Source organism: Cupressus sempervirens, chromosome 11 (assembly GCF_028749045.1).
Source record: "Cupressus sempervirens isolate cs-2001-9-10 chromosome 11, ASM2874904v1, whole genome shotgun sequence".
NCBI classification, from domain to species: domain Eukaryota; kingdom Viridiplantae; phylum Streptophyta; class Pinopsida; order Cupressales; family Cupressaceae; genus Cupressus; species Cupressus sempervirens.
Genome location: NC_143128.1, coordinates 697,700,729 through 697,719,791, shown reverse-complemented (window position 1 = coordinate 697,719,791; position 19,063 = coordinate 697,700,729).

Sequence of the window (19,063 nt, the reverse complement as noted above, 5' to 3'; positions counted from 1 at the left end):
GGGTTGTTGATAATGTCACACCAAAACTTGCTAAAGCAGCATTTAATCTCACAGACTACCTCAAAGCATCCAAAAATGCTGAGAAGCCTCCCCCTAACAATAAGACATCTAGAAACAAGCCAAGAAACTCATGGGCAACACGACCCAAGTGAGAGTATACACCTTTGGGAGAACCTTTGGATGTGGTTTACAAAAAATTGCTACAACACAAGCTTATCTCACCAATGGATAACCCTCATCCCTATGATCCACAACCATGTCCACCATGGTGGAATGAGACCTCATTTTGTGAGTATCACCAAAACAAGGGACACAAAACCAGCAACTGTATAAACTTGCATCATAAAGTCCAGGACATGATTGATGTTGGTGAACTTGTGGTAGATGGACATAACAAAAACTCTAACCAAAAGGCATTCAAAGAGCCCTTCCCAGCTTATGAAAAAGGAGAGACTTCGAAACCAGAACCCTACAATAAGGTCAACTATACATATTCTAATGATGACTGTTGGTCTGACTTTTTCTGCAGTAAAAATTTTTTCAGTTAAACCATAGAAAAGTTAGATGTTCTATGTCTAACAGATGTATAAGGTTTTGGATAAACCATCTGTAAGAAATATTCGCCATATAAGCCCTATATTCATCCCTATTCATAAATGGTCAGGCGCGAAATTTTCAAATTTCAAAAGAAGCGAATATGCTTTCGTATTCCTTTTCCTTTCTCTCGGGTTACCTTTCTTCCTATTTGTCCCAACCGTCAGATCCGATTAGATCTACCGCTGGCGTTACCTCGCTATTAAGAGTTGCATGCTCATTAAGTATAGCGAGATAGCGAGTGTTGTGTTTTTTAAGCAGTGGGACCATGAAGTGAAGATGTGGTGATCGAAGATTTGCTTTAAATGTTTTAGTGTGCAGGTACACTTTGCAATTCGCCATAAAAAAGGGAAGGAGAAGGACCCACTAGAATATCTGACATCAGAGCCAGAATGTTGATCTTTCCGGAAGTTCTGCCACCTCGCTATCGGAAAATTCAGGCACTTCACCATTAGCGAAGTAGCGAGGCCACGTGAAAATCTGAAAATGATGACATTGCATCTTGCTTGTATCATAATTACACCAGGTGGCATGACCAGTCATAAATACCGTTGTCAGAATCAGTTTTAATTAACAGAAGTAATTACTAGGTACCCCTTGCATTTTTTGGCACGGAATCCTTTTAAGTGTCGAAGCTCGCTACCTCGCTATCGGAAAATTCAGATGCTTCATCGTTATCGAGTTAGCGAGGCCCCGTAAAATGGCAAAAGATCAGCAAGATCTTTGATGACGTGTAATGACAGATGACTGTGATAAATTTTGACATGTGCCAGCTATGCAGAGATCCGATTCTCATTAATACCTACCTGACCAAATGTACAAGAAATCTGGAACGTCAGCTTAAAGTGGATCAACGGAGCTCGCTACCTCTCTATGAAGAGTTGCAAGGAAGATAATTACCGCGACATAGCGAGATGGGCCCACCGCCTTCTTTCTTAAGAAGTCCTGTAGTGTATCTTTCGATCATTTCTTGATCCGATCAACGGTTTTCGCCGCCTCGTCATGGCAAGGTGCTTGTTCTTTATGCATAACGAAGTAGCGACATGCTAACACGTGTTCTCGGACGTCAGTGGGTCTAAAGGTAAACGCCATCAAAAGAAAGAATTATGTACGTGGCAAGCTCTCATTGGGTAAAATAACTGACATGGCAAATATAACTCCTAGTTGTTCTCTTTGTACCGCATGATCGTAGGATCTTTGAAGATCGACGGTGCAGTTTTAAATAAAAAATGTAGTGCCACTCTCTGTATTAATTAGACAAGAAAGCTTCATCCGTGAGGAAAAACAGAGTATAATATAGAGAGATTGCATCAGTTTCATTTCACGCGAGAAAAGATTTGAAGCCATTCTTGTGCAGAAGCTATTACTGAAAGAAAAGCGTGCCAAGGTTGATAAAAAATTGTCAAGTTATCTGTTCGCTGAAATTTTGTAGGAATTCAAAGGAGAATTGAGACAGAATTCAAGTAAGTAAAACTGCCATCACCTTTGTGAGCTTTTAAGTTTTAAAAAGGATAGCCCAAGATGCCTCCTAAGAAGGGATTTACAGGTGCAGTAAACTACCTGGATAGAAATGTGCATGATGATTTGCTTGAGTTACTTCCTGAGTCCACTGTAGAAACGGTGCAAGTTAAGAGGTTAACCTCACTCAACCCTAGGCTTAGGGTAGCTGATGGATTGTATGATAAGGGTAATTGGGTCCGGGATGCTCAAACTACTCAAACTGGTTTGAGTTTATTCAAGAAATGGTTTGCAGAGAGAAAGTTATATGCCCCTCATGCCAACATTTGGAATTTTGATCTTGGGAAGCTTGTTGTCCCCAGTGTGTTTATGGATTTTGACCTGCTTGAAGCCATAGCAAAAAACTATGACCAAGCCACTAAGGTAGTGAGGAGAATAGATGGTGAGGCTTTAGTTACCATCAGTCCCGAGGAGATTAGGAAGGTTTTCAGTCTGGGACCCCTCACCATGTATCATGTGCCCATTAATCTGATAGATTTAGAAAAAGAATATATATCCAAGAGGGATGTAGTTAGACAGGGTGCACTGAAAGCCCACATAGGCCGGATTGGAGGCCTCCCAACCATAACATCATCTTCTAAAGAGCCCTTCAAGAAATCATGTTTTAATGCCAGGGTAGTGGAGATATATAGGACCCTGTGCAAAGTCTTCGGAGAGGGCGAAGAAGATTTTATTCTGGTGAGCTTCATGTATATGATCACCCAAATCTCTTCTTTTGGTGTGGAAATAATTTTTGATTTTGCATCTTACTTGGCAAATGAGATCCATCATGGATTGGTGGGGATTGCACAGGGCAAGGTGGAAAAGGTTTGGGGTCAGTATTCCTTACTGATGCATATGTTTCTTTTTAAAGGGGCCACTTATTTTGGTAAAGAAATGGTTTTAAATAGAGAACAAGAAGGGGAAGCACTGCCAGTCCAATTATGGAGTGCAGACATGACCTGGGAAGTAGAAAATGCTAGCTTCGTTAGATTTGATAGGCACTTTGCTTCCAAACTAAGGTGCCTTATATTGAGTGACAATCCCAGAATCCCTAAGGCATTAATGCACCTTATCAGGCCTATGGACAAAACCCACAATCTAAAAGTTTCACATAATTGGGGAGATATTATCCCATATTCAGTCTCAACGGTCATCAGGGTCTATGGTTTCAAAGGAACACCCCATGTGTTACCCTATCAGGTACCTTTAAAGGTAGGGATAGCTGAATTTTTGTGGCAGTTGGGAGGAGTGGAGGAGGCCTTTTTGCACAAAAGGGGGACAGGATCAATTTTTCCTACTTGTACTATAGCCCACCAGTTTGTGATAACTAAAGAAGGGTGGGTCTTTCTCCATAAATTTTTGGATCAATACAAAATGGCAGTGTCTCACTCTCATTTTTGTGATACAGAAGGTTTCTTTAACTCTGCCCTTAGATTGAGAATCAAGCTGCGTCCAGTTCAGCATGAATTCTATTTTCCTGAAGATATAATAAGAAATGAATATTCTCTCCATGAGCAAGAAATAAAGAAAGAAAAATGGAGAGTCTATTCAAAAGTTTTGGAATTCATTAATTGTTTTGATAAAAATTTCAGTCCTCTTAGTAATGTTGCAAACAATGCAGATAAAATACATAAGCTCATGAGTAATTTCTCTGAGATAATGGAGGTAATGAATGAGAAGAAACAGCATTTTATTAATTCTTTTCCAGATAAAGCCAGAGAAATTATGAGAAAATTGGGTTTCACTCCCAACATTGGAATAGGTCCACTGGTGGTACGGAAGAAAATAGGATATACTATTGTCCGACAGCAGGTGCCCGTTGTGCATAAAGAAAAACAGATTGTGGGATCCTCCAGCACTGTCCTAGAAGAAAGACCCCCTGAACCTTTCCCCAAAAGAAGGAGAATAATAAGGGAGGAAGAATCCCCTGATGAAAGTGGCTCACCTTCTCAAACCCCAATAAGAGTTGAGGAAGAATAGCTCACCAATGAGCAATTCGAACAAATGGGGTCACAAGGAGAAATTTTTGTTACACAAGCAGAGATTGATGAAGGGAACCCTCAGGAACCCCCTGTACCAAGTTTTGAATTAACTACAGCAGATTTCAGAGGAAGGGAATTGGACCCTGTTTTGGAACAAGCCAGTCAGCATTTTTTGTCTGATAACAATTTTGTAAGATCTAGGGCTTTCCATCAGTTTGCGTGGAGAGTAAACATGCACATTTTTGAGCAAAGGTGCAATAATATGAGAGCAAAACATCCAGAAATGGATGAGACTTCCATTCAAAATCTAATAAAGGAACAAATGGTTCAAGAGTTCCAAAATATAACCCCTGATGAGGGAAGACAAATGGTAAAAAATGCTAATGTTTTATTATTGCCCAATTGGGACATTGCTGACGCATTAATTTTTAATTCTGTTTCAAATAATTTAGGCCTCCAGGATCCAAATAAAGAAGAATTCTTGGGTACAGCATTCAGCAATGATCAAGCTGCCCTTGTTATGTGGTCCCTGAGAAGAGGATCCAGAGTTACTTCATCACAGCCTGATGATTCAGGATTAACAGGGAATATCATTGTAAGAAGAGTTGCTGACACTTCAAATGTACAGGCAGCCCACATGAATGTGGATTATTCTAAATTTGCCCTGGTTACTGCGGAAAGAGAAGAGAGGGAAATGATGGATATGCATAATAAATATGAACTAGTGGTGGAAGCCTATAATCAAGAGGTAAAGAGGAGAATTGAGTTAGAAAACAGGGTATCTCAATTGGAAAAGGTACTTGGAAAGAGAAAAGTGGGAGAATCCAGTACACTAAGAATTGCATATCCCCCACAGTCATCTGTGGGATTAACCCCTATTATTGAGATACCTGACACCCCTGAAAGACCCCAATTCTATACTGCAGAGGAATTTGAAGCAGAAAAAACCAAATTGCATGAGTGGCAGATAGAATTTAGAAATCAGCAGGAAGAGAAATGGAGGCAGGGTGTGACATACTTGAGGGATAAAATACAATGGTCAAATTTTTATGATCAGTTGACAAGGATTGTAACCCTCATAGATGAGCTAAATAAAGAAAAGAATGGACTAGACTCTCTTGCACAGAAGTGGAGACAGAGGAATAATGATGTTACAATTATTTGTATATCTACAGTTCAAATGCCTTATCATCAGGTTGAGAGGATTTTTGATTTATTGAATCAATTAGATAATTTTGAAAATAAAAGAGATTCTTTACAGAGAAAATTGATACTCTGTTTTTCAAGATACCTTGCTAAAAAATTCACCCTATTTCCTTGTGCCTTAGAATCTGTTGATACAGTAAAGGAAAAGGACAAATGGAAAAAGGAAATGGATGAATTATTTGATAAAAGAATAATAAAAATCATCAGTGAGACTGGCTATTGGTTTTGGGCAAAGACAAATGAAGAGCTAGTAAAAATACAATTGTATTATGCTGATATAAGAAAGGAATTCGATGATTTAGAAGAAAATGCCAATTCTTTAATAAAGATACAAAGAGAAACCCTAAGCTTTGATTGGCTAGATGATGATACTTTCAACAGATGGAAAGACCAGTTTAGTGAACAGATGTCAGGAGAAGATGACGAGGAAGATGTAAGAGTAATAGTTACTCTTGTAGTCAGCAATGATGACATAGAAAATCCCCAGGTTAAAGTGATTTTGCATGTAACAGAAGATGATACATCACTTACAGACCTTATGGGTATGTATTCTGAAGATGAGGAATGATTGCGAGAGCAGATCATAACAACCAAGAAGCATAACAGAAAGGGACCCGCCAAGAAGTGCTATTGTAATCAACCTTTCTGTTATTCTTTTTTTTTTTTTTTTCAAAAGAAGGACACCTGTCACCTACTGTAGCCTGAAGCTTGTTGCATCTCACATTATTTAAGTGAGATCCCAAGGCTAAAGATGGGTCCGAATTTGGTTTTCACTAAGTATTGTGCTTAGTTCTTTTTTGGTCCAAACATTTTGGGAAAGAAATTTATAGTATACTTTTTCTGTCAAAATTTCTGAGATATGGATGAATGTAAAAAGAACTGTGCTTCTTCTCTGAAGATTTTTCTGGGTCTTTCGTAAAGGATATATCATTTTCAAAGGAAATGAATACAAATTACGAACTGTCTTCATATCTGTTCTTTTCTGAATTTTGTCTCCTTTTTAATACTGAACTACCTTGATGTTGTGTGAGTAAAAGCTTATGCAATTGATTGCAATTTAGTAAGATTGTACATCCATTTGTTATTGCTATTAATTCAATGGATTAAATAAAGGCTTTGATGAATGTGATGAGGTTGCTTGGGTGTTAATAAGGATTTTTGAATGATAAATTCGGGTAAGAATTGCTGATGAAAATTCGTTGCAAGGCAACAAATTAGATCTAAGAATTTACTTGACTCTGAATTCCCAATGGATTAGGCACTGATCGAAAGTATTTCAGCCCAAAAGAGAAGTATATTATAACTAGCTTTTTTCAAAATACATCATAAAATCAATTTTCATTTATCTTTCCTGTAAGATTTTCAAAGTTGGCCAGCACTTGCCTGCCTGGATTGTTTTAGCTTCATTTAGCCATTGTTGTTGGAAACATCTGCAGAGCTATAGAAGTTTTCTTGGCCATATATGTTCAAGGGATGTGTTTATCAGTTATTTACTTATATGTTTGAGGATTTAGAGATGAGAATCAAAATGAAACTAAGGATAATTCTCATACAATTATTCCATCTTTGAACCATCCCCGGGTGCACCCGCCCTGGTTTTATAGAGCCAAAAGAGTAGAAAACCGTCTAAGGTTTTGTTGAAGTTGGGCCCTAGTACTTTGCATATGCAAGTGATAATGAGAATTGGCTATTCTTTAGGTTGTGTATGTACTGATATCTAGGTACTAAGCCTTTTGTCGCCTAGTAGTTTTAGTACTGTTAACATCAAAATAAAACACCAACAATGACAATGTTATTCACATGGTTGAACCTGTAGATTCTGAACACTACGATGTTATTACCATAAAGGGAAAGCAAGATAATGACAATAACATGGATAATGCATCTTCACAACAATGTGCTAATGTTGTTACTCACTCTCATGTGAAGTTGGTACTCAAAGGCCTTGCACCTCCTACTTCAAATCTTGAACAACACAAGGACAAAGCCCTTGCTGGTCCATCTGGTAAAGGTGCAAAACACACAACGAACTTGACTACAACTAGTTATAGTGTTCTTGATTAGTTAAAATGAACCAATGCTCACATTTCCATATTTGAGCTGCTTAAAATCTCACCTACTCATAGGTAAATTTTAGACAAATCCCTTACTGAGGCAAAAGTTCTTCAAGATCTTGATCTTAAGCCATTTCAATCCATGGTAGGTCATCTGACCTCACCTCATCATATGACCTTCTCCAAGGAGGATGACAACTCACTGAATCACCCACACAATGAGCCTCTACACATTGAGGTTATGATCCACCAGACACGTGTTTTTTGGGTACTCATTGACAATGGCACTAGCCTAAATATTGTTTTTACTGCTCTGCTTAAACAATTGGATTATTCTAAGGACTCTATTGATCATCGACGAAAGATCACTATTAAAGTGTATGATGAAGTAAAACGAAAGTCACTAGGTCTTGTGACTTTACCAATTCGCATCGGTCCTGTCGAAAGGGATGTCACCTATCAGGTGCTTAACATTTCCTTAGCCTACAACATTTTGTTGGGATGGCCATGGATACACGAGATGCGCTCTATGTCATCCACATACCACCAATGCATTAAATTCCCATTTCATGGCTCCAAAGTTACTATTCCTGCCACTACTAGCTACACCTGCAATATGCTCAAAGCTGTTGATTCTTTCATCCCTACTAACTGTGAGTCTACTGATTGTCACAACAATAAGCTGAAACAAATTGAGTAGTCATTTAAATTGAAAGAAACTGGTATGGGAGAGTACCACATGGAACCAGTGCTATCATTAACATCTCTCCCACAGTCCCCTCGACATTTTGGGAGACCCTCAGAGGAAAAGAAGTCGTTCATACTGACACCTCAGACCAAGTTTAATGGCTCTTTTGTCAAAGCTATAGTTCCCTTAGAATATGAAAGTGAAAATAGAGCCATTGTTGCATGGCTTTACAAAGAAGAGGCTCTAGCAGACCTAACAGAACAAGCTCGAGAAATCAATCCTAAGAAATATGGACCTGGTCTTAAGCTTATGAAGCATTTTGGTTAAAAGGGAACCAGACCTATTGGGTGCAATAACAATGATTTAATAGATCCTATCAAAGCAATAGCTCGAAGCAACAATGACACAACTAACCTAGGGTTTGAGAAGGTCCCTTTCCATTTGGGATCTAATAAATTCATACCCGTACCTATGAGTTCATCTAAAAATGAGTCACAATTTGAGTCAGGTACTCGAGAGGAAGAATCTAATGATGAGGATTCTTACCCTCATCCTATTCCTTATGATCTTGCTAAATTCTTTACTAAGCCAAATGACTTTTTGCCACATGTTAGCACTATGGATGATACTAGTGATTCTTCTAAGGATAATACTGAGCAACCTAAATATCTTTCAGAAAAGGGAGAATCTAGTTAGTCATGCCATATTGAGTATTTGTGTAAGAATCCAGAGGCTAAAGGAGAGTATGTCCCTATCACTGTTGGGGAGTTCTATAGTCTCTCACCATGTAGCATCGATTCTCATGAATATGAATTTGATAATATTTCAGAAGTGACTACTGATAAATAAATTGACCAAGTGCATGTCTATGAAAATCAAATCAAAATGAGTGAAATGTCTAGGGTTAGGTCATGGGGGTCTGATCCAACTAATGTCCTAGAGTTGTCAATTACTAATGTTCATACTCTGAGGCATTTGAATACACCTGTGGATGAGGTTGTCGTAGGTCTCAAATTTTTGGTCCATGCACTTAATGACTATACTATGAACACAATTTAACTATCCACTACTCTCTCACTTGCACATCTCGAGCTTATAGACTGGAACCCTAATGCATCTAATGAAGTCTCCATGTTCCAGAATGACTATGCTCTTGCCTGTTACCTAAATGCTATCGAACCTATAACATCTTCCACCAATGAGAAAAGTATCAACATGACTGAGGCCGACATCAAATATCTCAGTCACATAATTAAAAAGAAAAAATGCAAGAGGTCTGATGGTGAAAATCACATTGTGGCAGTGTCAGATCCCAAAAAGGTAAAAAAAAAAAAAAGATGTATCCAAGGGTGAAAACCTCTCTGAGGTGCCTGCAGATGAGATATTTGATGTCCTTCCCAGTCACTTTCGGGAGAGATCATCAATGTTAATAGAGCCGACACAACCAATTAACCTGGGCATAGAAGAACATCCTCATGTGATACATCCAGTGAAGTCATTGTCGCCTGAAGAGAAGGAACAATTCATTGCCTTTTTAAAGGGAAAGAAAATAAATTTTTCCTAGACATATTCTGACATGCCAGGATTGGATCCTGATCTTATAATGCATCACTTGTCCATAGCACCAGGCATCAAACTAGTTAAACAGAAGCTCCAGAAAATGCATCCTCATGTTGCATTGCTCATGAAAGCTGAATTGGAGAAACTTCTGAAGGCTGGTTTCATTCATACAATTGATTATGCTGAATGGATATCCAATATTGTCCTTATGTCCAAGAACAATAAATCTATCAAAGTTTGTACAGACTTCCGTGATCTTAACTTGGCAAGTCCTAAAGATGACTTTTCGTTCCCTAATATGGATATGATCGTGGACATGGCAGCTAGCTATGAGATGTACTCACTTATGGATAGTTTTTTTGGATACAATCAGATAAATGCCAGAAGATCAAGAGAAAATAGCTTTCACATGTGCATGGGGAACCTTTTGTTGGAATGTGATGCCATTTAGTTTAAAGAATGTTGGAGCTACATATCAGCGAGCTATTACTACAATTTTCCATGACATGATGCATAGAACCATGGAGGACTATGTTGATGATACCTTGGTCAAAAGCACTAAATGCAATACTCATCTACAAGATTTGGGGCCCATCCTAGATCATATGGAAAAATTCAATCTTCGGCTCAATCCTAAGAAATGTGCATTTGTTGTCACATCAGGAAAATTGTTAGGATATATTGTTTCTGCAAAGGGAATTGAAGTAGATCTAGAAAAAGTACAAATAATAATGGGCATGCCACCACCTCAAAACATCAGTCAGATGAGAGGACTACAGGGAAGGCTTCAATCTATTTGCAGGTTTATTTCACAATTGGCGGATAAATCACAACCCTTCACAAAGACCTTACATAAGGGTGTGAAATTCAATTGGAGCTAGGATTGTGAGCAAAGCTTAACATAGATCAAACAATATCTTGTCAATCAACCAATCCTAATGCCTCCTATGCATTGGAAGCCTTTTCTTTTATACATTTCAACCACTGAAACATCTTTGGGAATCTTTTTGGCTCAGGAAGACAATGACAAAAAAGAAAGATCTATTTATTACTTAAGCCAAACATTAGTCTCTTATGAGAAAAACTACAGCATTATTGAGAAATCTTGCTTGGTAGTTGTCTTTGCTTCCCAAAAGTTGAGACACTACATACTTGCCCACACTAAACGGCTTGTGGCAAAAATAGATCCATTAAAGTACTTGCTCAGTAAGGCAGCTCTCACAGGAAGATTGGCTAAATGGGTCATGATACTAAGTGAGTTTGACATCCAATATGTTGAACGCAAAGCTATAAAGGGGCAAGCAATTGCAGACTAGTTGGCTAAGGCATGCATATAGAGTCTTCTACCAATAAACATTGATTTTCTAGATGAGTCAATTCTAACACTCACTCACCATACATGGGTTATGTTCTTCGATGGGTCCTTCACACAACAAGGATCAGGTGTTGGATTACTTTTCATTACACCATAGAGATACTCATTGCCCAAAGCATACAAGATTCTATTTCCTTGTACAAATAACATTGTTGAATATGAAGCTTTGATCAATGGTATGAAAACTGCAGCTGAATGGAGAGTAGACTAGTTGGATATCTTCAGTGACTCTCAGCTTATTATCAACCAAGTAAATGATGTGTATCAAACAAAGGATGAGAAACTAATTCCTTACAAAGGCATGGTTGATGACTTGACAAAGTATTTTGCACACATCACCTTCCAACAAGTTCCATGCGCTGATAATAAAGTGACTGATGCTATGGCCACTCTGGCCTCCCTTCTACAAATGCCAGAAAATGATCTATGACATGAGTTCTTGGTGGAAGCATTACACTACCCAGACTATGACACACCTGATTCCAAGATGATATATTTTATTATAGGACAAGAATCATCCTTCTACCATCACATCTATTCCTACCTTCGTAATCAAACCATTCTGAAAGGTCTGACCCAGAATGAGAAATGTTACCTAATTTGTAACACTTCACATTATGTCATTATTGTTGACGATCTATATAGGACAGGTCTCGACGAAACACTCCTTAGCTATTTAGAACCTGATGAGTCCAAACGCGCACTAATTGATGTTCACGAAGGCATTTGTGGATCTCATTCCAATGGCCTGACACTAGCTCGCTAACTCCTTCATGCTAGTTACTATTGGCCTAAAATGGAGCAAGAAGTTGTTAAATATGCTAGGTCATACAAGCAGTGTCAGCTACATGAGAATCTTATTCATGCTCCAGCCAGAGAGTTGATTCTCTCTACTACAACATGTCCATTTCAACAATGGGCCTTTGACTTGGTGGGGCAGATTCACCCAACCTCTTCTAATGGACATAAGTTCATTATCACCGCTATTGATTATTTCATGAAATGGGTAGAGGCAGTCCCTCTCACAATTGCTAATGGAAAAACTGTAGTTCTTTTTATCACAAACTACATCATCTGTAGATATGGTATACCATCCTCAATCATTACTGATAATGGAGGACAGTTCAAAAATAAAGACCTCAAGAAATTGTGCAAGAAATTCAAGTTTACACAACATTGGTCTTCCATTTATTACCCCTAGGGTAATGGCCAAGCTGAGGCATCCAATAAGGTGATCCTCAAAATTCTTCATCACACAGTCAGTAAGTCAGGGAGAGACTGGCATCTCCAAATCAACCCAGCCCTATGGGCATATAGGAAAAGCATTAGAACTCAAACGGGCACAACTCCTTTTGCGTTGGTGTATGGGGTGGATGTTGTGCTTCCAATAAAGCTCGAGATTCCTACCTTGAGAATCTCTATGAAAGGCCTTATCACTGATGATGACTATAGGATAGCTCGGCTTCAAGAGCTTGTGCTACTGAATGAACGATGACAAGTGGCATGTGATCATCTATGAGCATATCAGCAAAGAATGGTACAAAGCTACAATAGGAAGATCAGGCCACGTGACTTCCAGCTAGGTGACCTTGTCCTAAAAGAGAATCCTAAGAATCAACAACAACGAATGCAAAAGGGAAAGTTTGAACCAAACTAGCTAGGTCCTTACATCATTACTGCAGTATATGGATCTGGCGCCTATCAGCTTTCCACAATCGAAGGAGAAGTGCTTAAAGAGCCTATGAATACTCTCCACCTGAAGCAGTTTTATAGTTGATTTAATCTCAACAAGCTCTTTGTACATATCTAAATGTCCTAAAAAAAAAATCTAAAAATCAGAAAAAGTCCTAAAAAAATTGTTGCCCTACTAAAAACATAGCAATAGGCACCTTGGTAACACCAAAAAAAGAAAAAAAGAAAAAAGAGAAAACTTGCCAAGAAGGTGAAAACCTGGTAAATAGGCGCCTCTTGTTCCCAATGCCTCATCTTGCAACATATCTTCTGGTTATTATGTACAGTCGCTTTCACTTTCCCACTTCCTGCTCATGTATCCATAGATTGAGTCATGTCACAGCTCAGGGGCATTCTCCCTTAGTGTCACTATTTTTGATATTTTCATAGAATCTCCTTCGCGACAGTCACCAGTGGTCCTCACTGTGTCTGCCTACTATCGATAGTGTCACTATTTTTGAGATTCTCATAGAATCTCCTTCACAACAGTCACCAGTCATTCTGACTGCATCTGCCTATTGTTTCTAGTATCACTCTTTTGGAAATTCTCCTCATAGAATCTCCTTCATGAAAATCACTAGTGGTCCTCACTACATCTGCCTACTGTTGCCAGTGTCACTCTCTTTTCGAGATTCTCCTCGTAGAATCTCTTTTGCAATAGTCACCAATTGTTTCAACTGTGTCTGTCTACTATTGCTAAGTCATGTCTCCAGATTCCTTTATGGAAAATCTCTTATTTCAGTCACTAGTTGTCCTAGTTGTGTCTGCCTATTGTCGCTTAGTCCATCTTAGGTTCTTCATCGTGAAGATTCCTCTTTGACCTCAGTCACCAGTCGTTCTGACTACGTCTGCCTACTGTCGTCACCTTACTAAAGAGATTTCTTTCAAACTTGTTCTGGACATTGACACTTGACATCAATCTCAAAAACATTGAATTCACAAAATGATATACTTTTTTGGATATGCTGAGCATTTTCTTTGTTTTCTTTGTTTTGCTTTATCATGTCTCCTCGAGCAATTCAATGATGTCATCTTCGACTAGAGAAGCAATGACTGGGGGCATGATCTTTTCCTTTTCTTTCTGTTTGCGGTTTAGTTCCAATAAGTTGATTTATTTCTATAAGAGGGGTGTCCACTATAAGAGCCTCCATCTCATATTGGATGGTCGTGTGTACCTCAACTCCTTTTATAAGAATACGTCAATAATGTTGGTGCTTCTCCTTTTTTTTTGGAGTGAACTCTTCATACTACAGTAAATACTGATACTTGTCCTGCTAAGTGAACGTACGGGTCACTGCAAGTATATCTAGCATGCTTCTGTCTCAGGTTACAAATGCAAGGGTCATTGTAGACAGAATGAATACTGAATGCTTAGCATAAGAGGGATATCTCGTGTGTTTGGTGTGCCTTTCATGCAAGCAACATTCAGGTCATCCTAGCATCTATGCTTTGATGCTTATGTTAAATTGCTACATTAAAAGGGACAAATGTTCTAGTCATTCTAGCTTCTTGTGCCTTGAATGCTTACATTTAATCTCGACAACCCAATAATGTATGTTATATTCATATTTTCATGATTGCAATGTCAGTGGGAATTGTATAACATATGAGTTTTATTTTATATCTAGTGATGATTAAGTATCGAGGCTTGGTAACCAGACCTAGGTTTGCATTTAACATAGTCTTGCATTACATACCCCATTTACATTAACACGCAATTCGATGGTGATTCTGTTCATACTCCACATGCATCAAATTCTTCCATAGCTGCACAAGTATTTGGTTCGTGGATTCATGCTCCTCAATAGAATACCTGTGACTGTCAAACAAAAACACGCAACACTACGTAAGATGTCAGTTCATACATATGCATTCTATCTGAGTACAACATACATCTCATAGACATCAAAGTAAAAAAAAAATAGACAATGACATGTACACGAGAATACGTGGCTCAAAATATCGTGTATATATATCAAAAGAATGGGTCAATACAAAAATGGGTGCTACTCGAGCGCAATCGATCAAAAATGATATATGTGGTGCCGGCACACCAATTGATACATAGCCAAGGATCAAAATCAAAAATCAGGTGTAGATCATCTAACTCTTTCCCGAACCCTCACCTCCAAGAGGAGTAGGGGTAGTAGGTGGCAGAGGCAGTGGTGGCATATCTGGCCTGATAGGTGGTTGTGCGCCTCTAAACTCTCATGCATACTGAAAAAATCATTGCACCTGCAATGTCTCATCTGGCACAGCACTGGTGTATGTAGCATAGTAATATGCAGCCTGAGTAGACTAGAAGTGGATCTCATCCTGTGCCAACTCCAGCCTCCACTCTGTAGTCTCTATGTGCTCCCTCTAACGATCTATCTCCTACTATCTCTCCACTAGCTGTGCATCTCGAACTGCTACTGCAATGTGCAACTCTCCCAACTATCAGGAGGTCACATGAACCTGCTCTTGGTACCTCCATACCGCATCCTACACCCCACCTTTTGGCTGATCTGGCATATCCTCATCTAACATCTTAGGTGCCTACTGCTGTGGTGGTGCCTGCGGCTGTGGTGGCACCTGCTACTATAGAGCCTCCTATTGAGGGGCCTCCTCCTCTATCCTCTGCCTGTGACATTGGCTCTATCCACTCCCACTACCCCCAGCACCTGGGTCTGATCCCATCTTACGTGGGGGAATCTACATCTATTGAACTCAGTACCAAACTTGTGATTGCTCCTGTGGTTGAACTGGAGGCTGTAGCTGTGCCTGTTGCTACTAGGGTGCATGTCTCTCTGTCTGCACTGCCTACCTTGTCATCCCCACTGGATCTATAAAACATGGGAATGGATGGCTAATCAAAAATTCCTGATATGCAAGCATCATCCTGACATCTGCTATCATTGGCAAGTAATCCCACTGAACTACATCTAGGCTGCTGATGTTTATCATGGATCATCCTAGATCCATCCATGTTGGCCACCCCCGCTCGATGTCCTTCTGCAACCTGGCATAGGTGTAGAACTCAAGAAAAATATCTTGTGGTCGGCCATACTACTGCCACACTCAAGAGATCACAAATCTCTCCATAACAGATGTCATCCTGCCCACCAATGGTCGAGAATTAAACATCCATGGTAACTCTCTGGGAGCATCATCCTAGTCCTCTATCTCTCGCTAGGGTTGCCATACAACAGACACTAGGTCATAAAGACGTATCTTCCACTGCTATGTCTTACCCAGGTGGGCCTGGGTAATATGCCCTCGATATCTACAAATATAGGGCTCCTAGGCATCCTCAAAATTTGGCCTACATACAGGGAGATGCTCCCAAGCCTAGATTTGTAACACATATACTCTCACTGCCATGATATTTTTCTAATGGAAGACGACCTCATGCATCTCATGAAAAAGATGGACCAACATGCACTGACCCCACCCAAAGATCTCGGGTGCCTCAACCATCCTATGGAGATGACCCCCCACCCGCACTCCAAACCATGTTGTCCTCTATTAGGACATAAGAAATAGCTCAAGAATATAGCTAGCATAGATGCTAGCCTATGTGTCAGTCCATAGGTATGCATGAGCTCATCCCAGCTGATGGCCCTCCCCCTCGGTAGCTCTCTCCCAAAATCAACTGATAATACCTCTATCCCTATTCAAGGCACTATATCATAGATGACTCGAGTGCCATGGAAAGGAATCCTCAGAATCCTCCAGATGTCCTCCGGAGTGATGGTCATCTTGCCCATCAACAAGTGGAAGGTGTTCGTCTCCAAATGAAAACACTCCACCAAAGCTATGAGTAAGTCATGATTCACCATCATGGCTGGAATCCGACAAAGAGAAGACAAATCCAATCGGGCAATGTGTTCCTAATCTGCATCATCTAGACTCCACAATAACTCTCCATATGGCAGATAGTGTGGCCTTGTCATGTCCCCTTTTCAAATAATTAAAAATAATAAACTTTGCTAAGGCAGGCAGGCTCCAAAAAGGTGAAGTTTCGGCAAAATGGGCTAATCTTTGGAAACCAATGGACCAATAAATAAAAATTATTATTAAATTATATTTTATTAACTTCTCTTGGACATGATTTAGGGTTATGCCCTCTTTTAAGGGGTTTGGAGGCATTTTGGGCTCATTCCAGAACTTGATTTTGCTCATTTCTTTGTTGTTCTTTAGAGGCTACCAAACCTGTGGAGAAGGAGACCCAAAAATGGGAGTTTTTAGGTTTCTAGGAAGGCTAAGGATGGGATTTTGAAGCCATTCCATGTGAATGCTCATATAGAGTTTTCCTTTGTGCTGAACAGTGCAGATTTGTGAATTTTCAAGTGTGTTTTTTTGTAAGAGTTTGGTGTTTCCAGTTAAGTATTTCATATTAGTTTGGATTGCTGCTGTATTTTAGACTTTTAGATGTTAAAATAGAGCTGAATATATTTATTTGTTCATGATTATACTTCTATGATAGATTATTAGTATTTTTGTGGTGTTTCTGGGCTATTCTATGTTGTTTTCAGGAGCCCAATGAGCATTGTTTTTATCCTCCATTTGGGAGTTGTTGTGTTAATGTTATACAGATCTGAAAATTTCATTTTCTAGGCTGTTATTCTGCTTAAATTTCTATAAAAATTTCTACTTTCAGATTTACTAATAATATGTGAAGCTGTGAAGTTTTTGGCACTATTTTCGGCATACCCGATTTGGGGTTTATTGAGAAATTGGTGGATCTTTGAAATATTGGTTGTTTGATTTTAAAGATCTAATTAGAGGCTTGAAATACCATATAAAATTAGAGAAAGGGACATTTTAGTGGTATCAGAGCAATGATCTTGCCAGCTTGAGGGTTTGTAGAAGTTTGCATGTCAGTTTTGACAACTACCCAGATCTTGCATGTCATAATTTATGGTTGCATGTTGCTTCTAATCAGTTGCATGTCAAAATTTATGGTTGCATGCAACTAAGTGAAAGAGAAAAAAGATATTTGTAGCGAGAAAAGAATAAAAAAAATTTGATCAAACCTCCAGTTGAAAGTAAAAGTAAAAAATCCAAGGAAGGGAAAAGTATGGCTGATCCAGATGAGATGGCAAAGAAATTCTTCCAAGACATCCAAAATACTCAGAAGCAAACAGTGGATAGTTTGGTAGAAACTAGAGAGCCTTTGCGACTATTGAAAAAAAAATACAAGGAGTTGCATCTATTAATGAGAAAGGGAGCACTTCAGAGAAGCCAAGAAATCTAAAAGCCACATCATCTAAATCAACCAAAACTATTTTTTTGCTTGCAGATGAGCCTCTAGTACCAAATCCAGCCATTAATCCCATGGAAGAGGTTACAGATAACTTGATTGTATTAAGAGCTACTTATAATGGCTTAGATGATGAATTTTGTAGTTTGGTTCTTTTTAAAGAATATGTGGATTTGATGAACACTTTGATGCCCAAGAAAGAGAAAAAGAGGGAGCATGACATAAGTGGAATAGAGCTCAAAAATAAAATAAGCAAGTTTACAGCACCTACTTTTGATGGAACAAATAAAATTTCAGCTAGAGCATGGCTACAAAAATTATAGACTTTCTTCACACTTAACCCTATGAAGGAGAGTGATTCTATTCAATTTGCAAGTCTACACTTGAAAGATGCAGCGTATGATTAGTGGTATCATGGAATGACTACTCAAGGTCATGATTAGGTAACTACATTTGATGATTTCAGTCAAAGAGTGATAGATAGATTTGACCTCAAGGATGATGAAGAGTACTTTAAAAAATTGTCAAAGTTGAAACAAACCAAATCAATTAACGAGTATATAGAAGAGTTTCAAAAAGTGGCTGTTATGGTACCTGATATGAGTGAAAAGAGGATTGTTTATCTTTTTCTTGATGGTTTAAAAGATTCTGTTAAGGTTTTGGTTAAGGCTTTCTCACCCTCAACCTTACAAGAAGCTATCAAAAGAAGCTTGCAACTTGAAACTTGTGTGCCTATGAAATCAGTCACTAATCAAAAACCCCCAAATCTTTGGCAACATAAGGGAAATTTTCAGAAAAAGACTTTCCCAACACTACCACCAAAAGATGTGATAAATGTGGCAAAAAAGAAGGTAAATGAAGAGACTAGGAGTGAATTACGAAGGAAAAATATTTATTTTACTTGTAGAGAACCATGGATTCCAGGACACAGATGTTTGGAGAAAGGTCAAGTGCACTATATTGAAGTTGCTTCAGAATCTGATTCAGATGAGCATGAGGAATTTCATGATACTAAGGAGGAGGTAGAAGAAGAGAAAGAAAAAGAAATCAGCAAGGATGGCACTTTAGCAGCATTATTAGGAGTTCCAAGATACCATCCCTTTCAAATTCGAGGGGCACTAGCAGGGA